General features: G+C 39.9%; 1 long non-coding RNA gene across 3 annotated transcripts in view; it reads right to left on the reverse strand.

The window, feature by feature from the left end:
• Positions 1-10,036: 10,036 nt before the first annotated feature.
• Positions 10,037-16,421, reverse strand: part of LOC128887234 (uncharacterized) — a 62,473-nt gene continuing 56,088 nt past the window's right edge. Inside the window, exons 3-5 of one of the 3 annotated variants that reach the window (XR_008459988.1) lie at positions 11,740-11,843; positions 11,586-11,663; positions 10,037-11,268 (exon numbers count right to left, since the gene is read on the reverse strand). This is a non-coding gene — a long non-coding RNA (uncharacterized LOC128887234). Of the gene's footprint in view, positions 11,664-11,739; positions 11,844-16,421 lie in introns of all 3 variants that reach the window. The other 2 variants (XR_008459987.1, XR_008459986.1) reach the window with 2 other exon arrangements.

Consider the following 16,421-nt stretch of genomic DNA (forward strand, 5'->3'; position numbering starts at 1 on the left):
GTTGATTCCAACGCACTCACACACCTGAAACTTTGCTCACCTTTATTTTCTCCAAGCAAGAGAGTACAGGCCTAGGTAAAAAGCAAATTTCAGGCGTAAGAGTACTGTCGTGGCCACTCGCTTCCGTGAAAGCTTGTAAAATAACAGATCGCACGAAGAATGACCATCCATTTTCCCAAACGATTGTTACGCTATAGATTCATTGTACTCTACCACAGAATTAGACTCCGTAATTTCATTCCAAGATACAGGACGATCGGGTACCTCGAGCACCTTTATTCGTGTTCGCAACGTCCACGACGGTAGACTGCCACAGACACACCTGAAACTTTGCTCACCCAAAGGGCAAAGTACGGGTAGAGCAAAGAGTCAGGCCCGTCCGTGACGTTCGAGTTTTGTGCGATCGTTGTCCCCCCTGTCCCTTAGTGTTCCTCTTTCTTCGAATGGTTGAATCGCGTTGCTGGGTCGTTGGGAGAGGACCGCTGGAAAGTAGAGCTGCTGATTCCTCGATGAGAGAAGATTCGAGGAAACGGGTTACCGATAAGACAGGGACCCTCGAGAGCCATTAGAAGCTGCAGGAAAATAGGGTGCCAGGGAGGAGAACGAAGGAAGAAAGAGGCGAAGAGCGCAGAGAACTCCGAAGCTGCACTCAGCGATGACGGTCGAGGAATCAAGACCACCGTTCGCGGTTCATCCTACTTTGGACTCTTTCTTCCTTTTTCCCTCGAGACGGCACTCGAACTACCATTGTTCACGGTTCGTCTGAAACAGAATTGAAAAGACGCGTGATATTTACCGGTAGATTTCGTCCGCGTTGTAAATATTTTAATGGGGCGGGGATGACTCGACGGGGAGCAACTTTCTAAATTGGTTTTTGGATGAGAATTATTGTCATCGTCGTTATTAACGGGAGAATCTTTCGATGTAACATGTACAATACGGGAGAAGCGTGTCAAGAAATATTGCGAGATTCGATGCTTTAATTTTTGAAATTATAGCGAAAAGTAATTTGATGTACGATGATTGGACTGCGGATGTTCATGTATTTATGGCAAGTGAACATGTAGGGGAAATTTATGAGGACATAATTTGTTCATTGTTTCTTTCTTTTCATAACTTAAATAATTCTATTACCACTTGTTGTAAATACACATATATTCGAAGCATTATTATTTTGCACCCTTAAGAGTTACTAAATTTAATTATAAACAGGACAATATAAATTCGTAATTATTAAATTCATACATTTATGCCAAACGAAAGTACATGAGTGTGCACAAATATCAAATATGCATAAAATAATAAATAAATATACACGAAATAACAAATAAATAAATATACATAAAATATACATAAAATATCAAGTACAAAATACATGTTACTTCGTTGAGAAGATAAGAAATACTTCAATTTAAATTTAATTTCTATATCTATAAAAAAACGAGTTTGCATAAGCGTATGCAGTCTAGTAATTACGATACAGAGTTGTAATATGATATGGATACCCACGAAACACAATAAACGTAGGAATTTATGTTGCATTTCCTCGATAAGGAAGCTATGCGTCATTAAAATATCGCGTTCAATAAGAGAGCTATCGCGGCATTAAAATACCGCGCTATTCTATTTATAAAGTCGAGGGCTTGAAAACCTTGGTTTAAAATATTGCGATAATGTTCAGCAAGAAACAGGTTACTTAGGAAAATTAATTAAAGAACAAAAAAGAAACAAAAAATTGAAATAAACAGTTACGCATTACTGCATCATTTTTTAGATTAAAACGAGGTTAATTTATTCACTAAAGACTATCTTATAAATCGATTGCGATGATTCTTTATTAAAAACAAACTGTGAAGATTGTTTATGGTAGTGTACATCTTTGGATCGTCAGTATATAGAAATCGAGCAAATTTGAAAACATTAGAATTATCATTTATAAATCAATCGAAAACTAAAAGTACTACAGATTAAATTTTAATATTTCTGTAATATAAATTTACGTGATATACAATTTTGTATACTAACAAAGGCTCTAGATTACAGAATCAATCAATTTCTAGAAGAATTTCGTATTTATACGTGATTATGAATAATCGATTGTCACCGATCGATGCGCGAATATGTAGATATCCATGCCAGAAAAATCGATAATTTCTGTACTAAATTGTTAAAATGTAGTTGCACGTGTTGGATAATTTATCAGATATTTATAAACGTATTCGGACCGCGATTAATACCGTTTCGAGTAGTGCGAGATTCGATTTTCGAACGGCAGTACAAATTGACACCGGGCTGCATTTAACGCGAATCAATAATTCCATTTAGTGCGAAGTGTAAATTAGCGCCAGGCCGCATTCCATGCAAACTAAATTCAATCGGTGGTATTCGGTACGACGTAGCGGTTTACACGTTTTTATTACATTCGCTAAATATTTATATCGACGCAGACAAAATTTATAGTTTTAATCGTCGTTGAATCAAGCGTTTCAAATTTTTCGTTAGTCCATGCGTGTCAATTGTTATCTATAATTTGTATTCTACAATTGTTATAAACATTTTTCCTAGCTGGATCTAATAAATCGATTCGTCGAAGAAATTCGTTACATGTTTAATAAAAAGTAGTGGTGATAGTTGCAGAAGAGAACTATTAAAATAAAACGGAAAGTTCGATAGTTGATAGTACTGATAGTTGATTATTGTACTGTGAAGCGGAATATATTCTTTTTGGATCCACCAATTGCCAAAGTAGCAATGAGATAGCGAATATTGCACGCATGATTTTTTGGAAAAATATATGATGGATGTGATATAAAACTGAATATTCAAATATTGGATCGATATAACAAAATAAGATAATAAGATCAATTGAGAAAATTGCATCTGAATCTGGATGATTGCATCAGTGTTTCTCAACAGAACTAATGACAAGTAAAAACGATGTAGTCATTCCGTTTCCGCGTGCCAGAACCAGTTGTAATCTCGTCGTTACATGTACTTTACTAAATACATACCTACGTGATCGACCGTGAGCGAGGGCCACTAAACCGATTACCATAGTTTATGCTGTACAGTACTTGCATCCACCCTATAAGTGCATCTAATGGTAACTTAAACATACCTCAGAGCTCGTTACAGGTCTATCAATCTAAAATTAATTAATAGAGAATTAATCCGTTACCTCCAAGAAGATGGACGTTTATATGGAAAAAATCTGAAGTTGTAAAATATTCTAAGCTGTTGATGAAAAGAAAATTTAAATAATATTATACACTAATCTAGAGATGAAAACTGCGTAAAAATTTCTGAAGATAATTGGCGAATGATTTTCTGTCGTAACTTTTTGGCGTTGACTTTTTAGGCGTTGTATGTCTATCGACGTTCTGGGAGGGATATTAACACGTTGACTGCCAAACAACTCGTGAAAATTTATACAAACCTGACACTTTGTTTTGATACGACTGAAAATTATTTTTGTTGAATTTAAAGTGGTACTTACTTTTGTAATTTCGCCAAATTCATGAATCTTATAATGACTTATTTTCTTTAACATCTCACCTTCAGAAGTAATTTATTTAATTCCTCGGTGAGAAGTCCTGTCACTCAAAAATGGGTGACGTGGCGATCAACCTGTTAATTGTACTAGTGTACACGATCGCGGATAATTGATTGCCGTCAAAATAGGATGCTGTACTTATGAATGCAATTGTTCTAACGTGGCCAATTGAATATATACGTCCTCGAGGAATGGACTCAGAGCAATGTTTATGTTCGTTGAAACAATTTTTAAAAAAATATCATAATACTACCATCAAATATACATTTTCTCGAACAATTAATTTACCACGGAGGACTGACGTCGAAAACGTAGCGAATTAAATATATACCGGATACCTGCAAGGCACGAACGCTATTACTCGTTACGAGGATCCCATAGCCTCGTATTTATTCTAATAATTGGGCCAAAATTTTCCGTCAGAAGCATCGATCGTGATCCAGACCCAACGCCAATTGAAAAAGTACAACTCGATCCGCGCGTTCCCGTTGCAAATGAAGAAAAAAGAAAAAAAAAAAAGAAACAATTAGGCAGAAAGTTCCCAGGCGTCTACAGTTTCCACGAATCCCGCATTTTTCCCCGTACAGATGCCCATCTCGTTGTCCAATCGGGGTACCGCAGGGCTGGAAGGAGTCAGCGTGCGAGCCGGGACCGTGAAAGAGAGGCCAGCGATCCGCAGACGCAAGCCTGTCAGAGGGCAACGTCGGTGTCCAGAAGAAGAGAATATAGCGTCACGGCTGGATGTCAGTGACCGGAGCATAACCCCAAGATAGTTTCACCATTACCACCGTCTTCCTTCGCCTTGCTCCTTTCCGTCGGCTCCGTGCATCCGTGTAGCAGTCTGCTCAGCCGTGGCCTGCCGCTTGTCCGCAACACCTGAGTATCTCCGATTGCAAATGTCCGTAACAACCGGACCATTTCCCAGCCGAGGATCTCCTCGAGTCAACCGGAGACTTGGGCTATCCTAGTCTAGAACTTCGGAAAAATTTGTTTCTCCTTTTGGTATATACACTGATGGACATAATTATACGACACCCCATTTATTTAAAAAAAAAAAAATATGTGTAAGCTTGTATACGTAGCGTGAATGATGATGGGATGAAAGTATGCTATTCGCGAACTTCATCACAATGTAAACAAACACAAAGCGTCGTAGCATTTCCAAGAACTGTAATGTTTGGTTTCTTTTGTAGGACAAAATTATAAGACATTAACGTTAGTCGACTACAGACAGTCGTTGAATCTAAATGTATTCGTGTGTTTCGTACTGTGAATTCTTTATTATAGTGATTTTGTTAGTATAAAATAGAAAAACATTAAAACTAAAATCGTGCCACGTGGTAAAGTTCTAACTGAATAGGAAAATATAGAAATCTTTCAAAGAAGAGCAAAAGGAGAGAATTAAAAATAAATGTCACTAAAAATGAAAAGAAGTGGGTGTGTAATTTGTAATTTTTTAAATCTAGATTTGAGAATGAGGTCACCTTTACCTCGCCGACCATCATTTTATCGATACTTCGAGTTCCAAAGAAATTAAATCTAAAGAATCACTATTGCTGATAGATTTGCTGCGTGTAACCTAATGGTGACTCAGACACACCTCTCGAGTGCAAAGGGTTAAGGAACCTATTTTACTCCGAACGTTAAAAGAAACAGAGTTCCTTTTATTTCAAGACAAGTTTCAGGTGTTAACGCACGTTGACTGCCTGTGTCATCCACACGCGTCGTTCGCAAGGCGAATCGAACGAGAGTTCGATTCTTTTAATAGCTCGGCGCGTTCGTATTTTTTCCAATCTCTCGATCAAAAATCCTCGCCTCGTATCGATCGCTTCATCTTTCTCCGACTTTTCCAATCGCCCCATTTCGGGCTTTTTCGTCGCGATCTTTTTTTCTCTTTTTCGCGCGGTTTCGATGAAAACGTCAATTTTTTTCTTGCTCGGCTCCGGCCTTCGTTGCTCGTTTTAGAGGATTGATTAATCGCCGCTCTCGCCCCTCCGTCGCCTTCCCTCTCGGATTCGTTAGATCGCAACAGTTGCCAGGGAGATTCCACTGGGGAGATTCAAGTTTCGGTTTAATTAGGTTCGCGATTTTTATTAGCGCAATCTGGGTCTATTAATGCGAGGAATGAGTCGCGCGGTGAGCTGCCTTGGACGCGGTTTCGTAGATTCTTGTTCGATTCCGAGAACCGTTTCGCGTTGGATCGACTTCAAACGATGAAAATTTATCGGTTGGACGATTTAAAAAATTCACGAGGTACGTTAGGAAGCAACCTTTAGTTTATCCAGCGTAAATTCTTCGACTTTGCTGGTAAGAAATGTAACAGAGACTGCTTTTAGAGATTACTAATAACGAGCAGAAAGAGATGAAAGCGAGTCGCGTAATGCAATTTAAGATGTAAAATCTTTGGCTTGTCCTGTTTCGTATTACAGCGCGGTACACGATTTGATCTAGTCGAGCCTCGAGTAATTGGCACACTTTATATCGGATTACTTTCGTGCTAATATTTTTTCGTGCATACTAAAACGATCGTATTACGTTCAATTTAACGCGCGTAATATTTGCAATCAATATGCTAGATTAGATGTTGGTTTATTTATACGATACATTGCATTGAAATTACTAATAACTCGACGAACTTGACTCTTGATTTTAAAAATACAATTTGAGCTCGTCGCGTACGAATTTTTGATTAAGAACGACTTCGAACCTTGAATATTTTTGATAAACATAAGTAACTCGATCAGTATATTCTTCGTGCCTGTTCGAAATATTGGCTTGAGCGGGAAGTTCGCGCGGTTTTATTCAAAATACCAGGCGGACTGTAATGTTATTTCTCGATACTTATTTATCATTCATCAACTCATTGATTTTTACCGACCCGGCATTGAGATTTCGCACACTAGATTAAAAATGACATTACTTCTCGGTCTCCCTAATAAACTCCACTGCGATATTTTCCCAAAAGGAGATGTGTTTAATCAGTGCCGTAGTTTCCATTTCTATTATTTTCTTCTATCATTCCACGTGTCTTTTAATATTATCTTCGTAAAATGTTTATGGTTTCGACAAGAAATATTCTCGAAGAGCCATTTCGACTTCTGCGAAAGTTTCGAGGTTTTCTCTACTCAAATAATTTTCTAACGACTATCCAATATACGTGCAACAAGAGGCAGAAGAATAATTTACGTTACACAACAAACGAACGCCCATAAACAAATTATGCAGCAGGATAAAGTGATATCTGACAAAACGAAAAAAAAAAAAAAAAAAGAAAACGCGCGAACTTTTCGTCCAACCCGATATAAAATCTCCGATATTTGTACTTGACATAGCCCGCCTCTGAGGCACAGAAATAGTGTCAGACTTCCGCCTTTAAAAATACAAAACGGGGGATACGAATAACAGTTGTCGTTACGAAAGCGACGGTTGGTCAATTATCATTATTTTTATGCTATCCAGGGGGGCTCGCTGGGAATCCCGCTGTACCGATCGTTTTAATGAGCGGGATCATCAAATTGGGTTTAACTTTAACGACAGCCGAGCGAGAAGGCCTGGTGCCGATCAATAGACACCGAATCGTTGAATCCGTGCATCATAAAGGGTAACGACCGCAGGCAGTTTGGCAGCATTCGTGAAAGCGGCCTTTCTTCGGAGTAATGCAGCCGGGATCATGCGATGACGAGAGCGATTATGAACGTGCCAGCGAATGGAGGAAGATAGAGTGGGCTTTCATTTGGTATGCGTGGATGCGTGCTTGCGTGAACGAAACCAGGGAGTGGGAGGAAAAGGGTCAGACCCGAGGGAGGAGGGAAAAGAAGGGAGAAAAAGAAACGAGAAGGTGACAGAATGGTGACGAGGAACACGAGACAGGAGAGGAGAGACCAGGTATATAGGAGAGGTGGAGGAAGACACGAGCCAAGGCGAGGCAAGAAGAAAAGCGAAATGGAGCGGTAGGAAGCGGAGGAGAGAACAGAAAACGGAAACGAATCGAGCAGAGGCGCGCGACATAGGACTCGTTACACGATTAAATCTGACCTCTGTACTGATTCGAATAGGAACATACTTCGATAGGTTGATGTTCAGTTATTACATGTTTTTTAACCCTTTATTTACTGGCGGGACTTAGAAAAGAAAAGAAAATTCTTGGGGTGGTTACAACGTTGTGCTTCGTTAAACAAAGCAATCGAAGTCGTCACAATTTAACTCTAAAGCTGCTTAGAGAGAAGCGAAAACCTGTAAGAGTTATTTCTGTATCAGTGTTGATTTAGGTTGACGTTAATTTCTGCGTACTGTTACTAGACATGTACTCCCAAAGCGAAGGGAGTGACGTAGGGCAACGAACGCGGAGTGTGAACGTCAGGAGAGACAGGTGAGGGGTTGCACATCGGGGACCTCGATTTAAATGTCCGGACATTGCTGAAATTGGTTTCAAATGACCTCGAGACTCGTCGTCGTCTCTTTATCCAGCCCTCTTCTGTCCATAACCAGACACCGTGAGGTGCTCGTCCGGATGAAGAGGTGGCCCGAGCTCGGGAAACGAAAAACAAAGGGAATACCGTCAGACGGAGTAAAAAGGGGGATAGTGGGCAAACATTCGTAATTACGCGATCATTTAATATGTCCGGGGATGTTCCACGGACGTTTAACGCGCGCCTCCGAAAACCGGATGCTGGCCGCGCCTCTAACAAAGGGTGAACCGAGCTAGACAGCGATCTCGGAACTTCGGAAACGAAGGATAGAAAGAAGGTGGATTCGAAAATCCGCGGTGTTAGCAGAACGCTGCTTTACTAAATTTACTCTGAAAGTAAATTTTGTTATCATGTTTTCCATTTCGAGACGAATTAAGGTAACAGGGTGAATTTTCTGACGACTCGAAATGAGGAATCGTGGTTACGTACGATTTACTGTAAAGCATCCACAGCTTCTTTAACGCTGACGTAGCTCAGCGGTGGCACGTGTAATAAATTAAATTAAAAGCAGACACTAAGGATTCACGCCCATGCCACGCCTCCGTGGCACGAGACGCAGACACCTTTGAAATGAAAATGCCTTGGGAAACGAGTTTGTCTCGTTTGAAGCTTGAAGAGATCGATGAATCTTGCGTTGCCCCACATAAGTGTAATTGCGATATAAATCATTACGTTGCACGATATAACAAATGGTTCTTCGAAAACAATGTATGTATTTCCTTTGGCGTTGATATTGAAGATGAAAGATAGCTAGATCGCTGTTTTCACGAAACGATCAAGGGAGCCGATACTTTTTGTAAGGTATACTATAGCTGTACTATACTATACTATACTATATTACTACAGACAGGGTGTCCCAAAAATGTTGGAGGTCCTTGAAAGGGGTGGTTCGAGGAGTGATTCGAAATACAACATTTTCGCTAAGGAAGAACATGACACCCTGTATATATATTTTCAAGCAGTCATCTATGATATATACACCCAATCAAAAATGTTTCCATACACTCGACTTAGATTTTATTCAATAGAAAATACAGAATATCGATTCTATTTTACGTAAAAATATACCCTATATTGTTATAATTTATTCTATCATACTTTGGATCATTTTAAAGTGTCGAACTTCAACGATGTGATGTCGTTATAAAAAATTGGAAGTTTATGTACGAACAGCCAGTATTTAAACAATTTTTGTACAATCAGCAAGTGCATTTATCTGTACAACTTCTGTTTCGAATAACATCTCGTGAACTAGCGATACAATCTTGCATGCATCGCGGATTATAGGCTCAACAGCGTCTCGAAAGTGTTTCGAAATATTAAAGGAACCTCGTAGCTCGGCAACAATCTGAAATTCATCGTTACACGCGAAAAGGTACGAGCGATGCCGGGGAGAAAAGGTGAAAGAACACGACGAGACAAATGGAGATTTGCTCGGAAAGTTTCAATGAGAATAAACGAAACTGCGCGCTCTTTCATTCGGTCGCATGAGCATTCTTTCCATCCGCGTGCGTGTACAAGGATGTGAGAGAAAAGAGGAGTTTTCAGAATGGAAAGACAAAAGGAAAGCGAGTACGAATAAGAAGCACTAAATCTAATTGCCCGACGACGTCGTGGAAAAATGAATAACGAGACGATCTCGTTCCACGTTCCTTTTTTCCCCTCGAATGATTTTTTGTTTTCGATAATTTATCGAACTTTCTATATTCGTACTCATTATATTATTCCTAAACAACTAGCGCCTTTAGGTCTTTTGATCTCTCTTAACCCTTCAACCCTTTTAACATTTTTTTTTTCTCCAGACAACTTGGAAGGCATTATACTTTAATATTTCAACTTGATAGTGCTGCTAACTGTCGTCAATAATGTATATCAGAGACATCGTATAATTAAGGCGTATACGTCATCTTGTGAAAAAAAAAAAACTAAAATTATTCGGTTAAATAATCTTATTTCCCATAGGGGCTACAGGGGCTCATAGAGGGTTAATTTCATTCCAATAGATTCGCAAGAAGTTACTCTATACGCTATTTTATGATACTTGACGGACCTATTCGATTCCCGTAAAAGTTTCAATTTATCCGCAAACTGCGTTGAGACGTTTAGATAAAATTAAGTGCGCCGAGACGCATGTACATCAAAGATACAAATTAGCTTTGCTTAGTGTGCGTATAATTCGTAAAAGAGGCTTGAAGAGTAGTAGTCTTTTTGAAGTCGAGAAGCGTGGTGGCTCTTATGTCGTTTCAGGGAAGCATCTCTATATACCTTTTAAGTTGCGTTTATTTAAACTCTTGATTATGCTTCGGTAGTCTTTGTCCGGATGAAATTTGTCTCTTAACCATTCATCTTTTTACGTTCTCCTGTTTGAGATCGTAAAGCTGAACGATGTAATGTAAAACATAAAATACTATATACGTATTTAAATATAAATAAAACGAAAGAAACTTTTGTCCTGAACTTTAACCCGATGTTATAAAACGCTTCGAAAGGTAAGCAAAAGGTGACGCAATCTTTAGCCGATCTGACCCGAAACAGTTGACTCCGAGTACAATCGCTTACGTAAGATTCCAGTAGGGGCGAGTCATTTTTACAGAGAGTGAAAATCCCTGGTCGAGCGACGGGATGCATCTTCGGAGAAGCGAGAAAATTAAATGCAGACGAGATTTAAAGGAACAAGAAACACAGGCCGCGTGTACACGAGGGGAATCACGCAGCAGGCATGCGTGACTTCTGTTGGCAGCCTGTGCTCCCGCTAAGGCAACCAATAGGAACAAGTTTTAATTCCCCGCGTCTGAGGCTCATGACCCCGGGGAACCGTCCAAGACTTTTTTCTTTGTTGCCACGATCGAAGTAGGTCAAGCCCGCTTCCACCTACTACTTAGCGATGTGTTCGGGCTGCTATCATCATCGGCATCGCTGTCACGATCAACGTTACTCGTCATCGAAGCTACTGGTGACTGTCTCCGCGCGACGCGAAAATCGGTGTCATCGGAGATGCTTGGAGCTAGAGATGTTGGTAACGGTAACGTTATAACGCGAGTTAGCGATACTTGCGCTTTTTCAAAATTCAAACTAATAAAATGCAAACCTGAGACTTAAATTTAAGGCAACGATACTTCTACGCTTATTCCTTTCGAGATGATGTATTTTTGGAATCAATTTCACATTTTCTTTTTTTTTTTTAAAGACAGATTGGTCTGTTTGCAACGTAGAACTCTGTTGATGAAAATCCTGCGCCTTCAGGGGCTGTAGTTTGATTGTAGTCGGTGGTCATCGACAGCATGCGAAGAAATGCAATGGAAATGGAAATTATGTAAGAAATTAAGGATTCTGGCTGTGGAAGCTCAATGTTAAGGACTAAAAACGTGTAAAACGATATAATGTGAAGGACTATGTAAAGCATTTTGATCCAAAAGATGATGTATCGAACAGCGTTGTAGTTGAAGTTGTCAACTCCGTACTTTAATCAATCAAAGGAAGAAGATAGAAAATCCTGCGATTAATTAGGGCTCTACATTGCCGAGTTTTACCGATAGAAAACATGACTGAACACTTATCCTTACCGACTGCGTACATTCTGGACATGCCGACAGAAGGTGTGATAGAATGTTTATCCTTACCGACTGGTCATCTTCTTTTTTCTGGGAATAACACTCGTAAACTTATTAGATAAATCTATTTGCAGCTTATAAATTACAATAAATGTGAAAGATATACCTCTGCGTAGTCTTTTTTTTTTCTAAGATCCATGAACTGTGATCTTTTTCCTTCCTACAGGATGATAGAAGAGGCAAACAAGTAGCAAGTGGTCGTTCAGGACGCTGCAACAAATAAAAAAGCTTTATTAGTAAACATATAAGCAGTAACGTCGCTTCAAGATTGCATTTACGCAATGCCATAGTGTCTTTCAAAATTCTGAGTACTTTTGTAAAATAGCGCGAACATCAAATCAATTTTTTAGCGACGCATCTACTCGCTTCTTTTAATATAAAGTACGCGTATCTCTAATGCGTCGAAATTGGGCTCGTAATTATTATTAATTCCTTTCAGAATTAACATGGCAATAATTCTAGATTTCATTTCAAATAAATTTCATGAAACTTATAAAGCGTGCAATGCATTTATACATTTACGAAGTAGATAAATCATGATTGCGTGTAACTTGTTTGCGTATATGTTAAAAAGTAAATATGTAGATTGCTGGAGCGTCCTAGAAAATACAGTGTACTTCAAAGCCTCGATATGTTAGGTCTGGTAACTACAACAAAACAGAATCTCAAGCATGACGATCGTTCTTCTAACATTATGGTCTTCTGTCACCGTTCCGAAAGCAATTGCGTTCCTCTGCAACGTCATGCTGGAAGCAAGAAACTCCGCACTTCTACATTTACTGCCGCCTGAATCACTTTTCGTTCAAAAAGTCCCCTGTCTCTTGCAAAAGGTGATACGACGTCTAGACCGTATGTATACTGGTTGAGTCCTAGTTCGTTTGGTAGAAGAACAGGAGTTGAATATCGGAGCTCGAATAAAATAACGTAAATTGATATCAACATTTCATTTAACAAGAGCCTATTTGTAGGCTTGTTAATTCCACTGTTTACATCCAGGAATTTATTAACCGTGTCGTTAGTTCTTTTCTTACAATGCTCAATTTTTGGAGAATTACTCATTAGAAAATTTCAAAAAATTATCCAACTTTTCTTAGTGCTTTCTTTGAGGTTGGTTAAATTCTTTTAAAAAAAGTTTGTTCATTCTCTACTGTTTAGTTACCAGTACAGGATCAATTTGCAACATCTTGGCGATCAAATCCTAGTGAACTTCGATTCGAAACATTTCTCTTGTCACGTTGTAAGCTGTTTTTTTTTTTAATCACAATTTCTGTCAAAGAACCACAATGCGATACGTCAACACGAAGAGTCTCTTCCACGATCACTCGTCATTTAGCTAAAGTCACAGTTGAATAAATCACCGCGTCTTACGCGGTCGAATGTCCGCTAGCGTCGAAGAAATGGTTCTCGAGTTTTTAAACGAGTTTCGCGTTTTTTTTTTTTTTTTTACGCGGCGAACCCTCATCTATTATCCTCAACGCCGCGCGAAACACGCGGTTACGCTCCTGCACAGAGCGCGAGAAACGCATCCATTATTTTCCGTTCAGATGCGCAGCCGGGAATAGATAAGAGGACAGCAGGACAAAACGAAAACGGAGGTCGACGTGTAAATTTTAAGTACTTCCCCATCCCCTCCCGCCCCCGCCGTCCTTCAACCACCCAAAGTGGATTCGAACTTATCTCGCGGCGTTCCAACCCTCCCGTGTCGCCGGCTCCTCGCCGGAGTCTTCGACTTCCTTCCTTTCCCGCTGAATTTCCATTTTCACTTCGACTACTAAACGCGACCCAGCGAAAGTGAGAGAGAGAGGCGAAAAAACGAATATCAAAGACGCGGAGCCGTTTCCTCGCCGCGAAAGTTCCCCGAAGAGGTCGTTCCCGATGGAAACGGAACCGTCATCTTTAACACTTTGCATACGGGATACCGTGATATCTAAATTTCTTCATGCTACAGCCAGTTGTGCTTTATTTCAGCGTACTTTTCGTAGCAGGTTTCGTTCGGATAGAAGCGCTTAGTTCGTACATGCTGAGATATCGTTTTCTAGCACCAAGTTTTCTAGTTCTACTGCGCTCGATGTTGGTACTATTGGCTCACTTGCAACCAAACAAATATCTATATTCTAGGCGATTTGTATTTTTCATTATTCTACCATGAAAATGGATTACGGTGGAACTCCATTTGTATGAACAAATGGGGGATACGCAGTTCGTATAATGGAGTAGGTTTGTTAGGTATATTTTGTAGGTTTCGTTTAGATAGAAACATTAAGCTCGTACATGTTGAGATATCGTTTTCTAGTATCAATCTTTCTAGTTCTAGCGCTTTTAACGTTGATACTGTAGGAGTCTCTACGAAAAGTAAGGGGGACGGAGATTCGAACCCACGATCCTCGGATCCACAGTCGACCGCTTTTCCTAAACAACTTTTCCTATACTAATCCCCCATCCTATGATTCGTATTCTCTTTTGACTCATTCTCGGAAACGAAGGGCGTGATACTGCAATACTATCGGTTAACTTGCATCGACACAAATAGGTAGATGACGTTACCTAATAATCTCGTTTTTAGCTTGTTTGAGAAATGCAGACTCCATTTGCTGATAAAGTTATTCAACACAAAAACCTAAAAGGCTTATACATACACTTAATATTGTATAAGAAGAGTCCACTTAATATCCCCGCTACTTGCACGTTTACGTTCAAAATACCAGCGTCTTCGTTCAAATAATTGAATTTAATCATGGTTCTAGCTTCTTTTTTCGGTTTATAGCAATATCTCAATCTTCGCGAACTGCAGCACGATTTGCAAGCGCAGCAATTCGGTAAACCTTGTTAAATATAATAAATATTTACTCTGAAAGTATCGTCTACACAAAGAAAAATTCCAAACGATCAAACGACGAGAAGCAACCGAGTCGTATTTAGTAGACGAACGCTACGAAGAACAGCGTTGTTGAAGTCCTTTGAACCACCCGATTTACAACCATCTATGCGAAAATATTGCCTCGCGTCGCAACGCTCGCGTTAAAAAGCAAATGGCGTCGGTTGTTCCCTTTGTCCCGGACGACTGCCTTGCGGAACATCGTTTTATTGCCATCGCCGCGCTGCTCCCGCGGGGTATTATTCGCGGATGTTTCCTTCTCCCAAGGAGCTGGGAAAATTTTACAATGACAAACGAGGCGTTAGAGAAGCATACGGATTTAAATTGCGCCGCCACTTCGTCGCTCTTACGCCACGGAAATTCTCGTCGGGGCACCGCGTCCAAAGAAGTAACGCGTACAACGCGGGGAAACGGACGCGCGACGGGTCCAGGGGAAGGCGCGAGACGAGAACTTTTTCGCATAACTTAATTCTAATTTAAACGAGAACCGGCTTAAGAGAAAATAATTCACGGGATATTTTCGAATAAATTTCCCGCGCGCAATGGAAGTCCGCTGGGCCAAAGGGAAGCGCGAAAAAAGAAGCGGTGTTAAGCAGCACCGCCCGGTTTTCCACGGGGTGTAAATTATACTCTTCTTACACGGCCCGCCTCGCCGCCGGTTTTCACTCTATCCGAGCCCAGGCGCCACGGGTATTTATGTTACGAGTTATTAAGAGAAAGTTTCAGGTTTTATGCAGACCAACGTCCCACGCGATGCGTTCATCACACGCGAAAGATACGGGGCAACGTCGTCCTAGACCAGCGGTTGGCAACCTTTTCGACTATCAAGGGCCAAATTAAGGGGTTACACCACGTTGGTCGTTTCAAAAAATCGAATTTTTTGTTTTAGCTTAAAGTACTCTCTAAATAAACAAAGATGATATGGCGTTAATTAGAAATCGATATCGAAAGTGTAAGAGCAATTTTGAGCTGTGGAAGTGAACTTATTAAATATACTAGTTAGAACATTAAATTGATTTATATTAAATAACTTAAATATAATTATCTTAATTTTATTCATTACAATTATTTCAAACCGTTCTGACATTTGAAATTGGCGTTCATTTTCTTTTTTTTTTTTTTGAGGCAAAATTTTGCCAGGCCAAAGTGTGCGTCGATAATCATACTTATTCACGTTAGTCTGATTTGTTTTCAGTTAGTGCTTACTACTTGAAAAGTACTGTATTTTGCGATATAAACTAACTGTTGTGACAAGTCTTGAGGTAGGTTTGTAAATTAGTCCTTATTGTTTAAAAGGCACTCTACTTGGTATTTTAAATTACCTTTCGTCTGTTTTTAAGAATAGATCTTCTTTTATAGATTAGTTCTTGTTGTTTAGAAAGCACTCTATTTGGTAATCTAAACTAACGTGTCTCTTTTTTAGGTCTGGAGTATCTTAACAACGATTCAAGTAACACCGTATAAAATTCAGGAAGTAGCCCAGAAGAATCAGGGCTTGTCTGAAAGCAAGTGGAGCCAACATCCTGCTGTAATATATTTCCGGAAGGTTACGGCTATCAAATCGCACGAGCCTGTGGTTTCGACGCTTCGTTGCTTTCGGGTTCTTACGACCGCAGTCGTTGTCATCGTCGCGATACCTTCCTTTGTCTTTTATTCCCTTTTTAACGGCACTCCGACGGGAAATGATGTCGCCGCAATGTTTTCTTAGCTCTCCGTTTCTTTTGGCTCTCGTAACTGGCCGGGGGTACAGCGAGGAGCAAGACTGAACCAATTACTCCAGTCTAGAGGGTATTCTGCTTTAGAACTTTCAAAGAATCAATTTTTCTATTAGCGGTTCCTTAACCTTTTCGGTGCTCTGCGCGAGTATACTCGTGAAATTATTTTGTTCTTGTCGTGCTCAAGACGAGTTAAAT

Source organism: Hylaeus anthracinus, unplaced genomic scaffold (genome assembly GCF_026225885.1).
Source record: "Hylaeus anthracinus isolate JK02 unplaced genomic scaffold, UHH_iyHylAnth1.0_haploid 11985, whole genome shotgun sequence".
Lineage (NCBI taxonomy): Eukaryota > Metazoa > Arthropoda > Insecta > Hymenoptera > Colletidae > Hylaeus > Hylaeus anthracinus.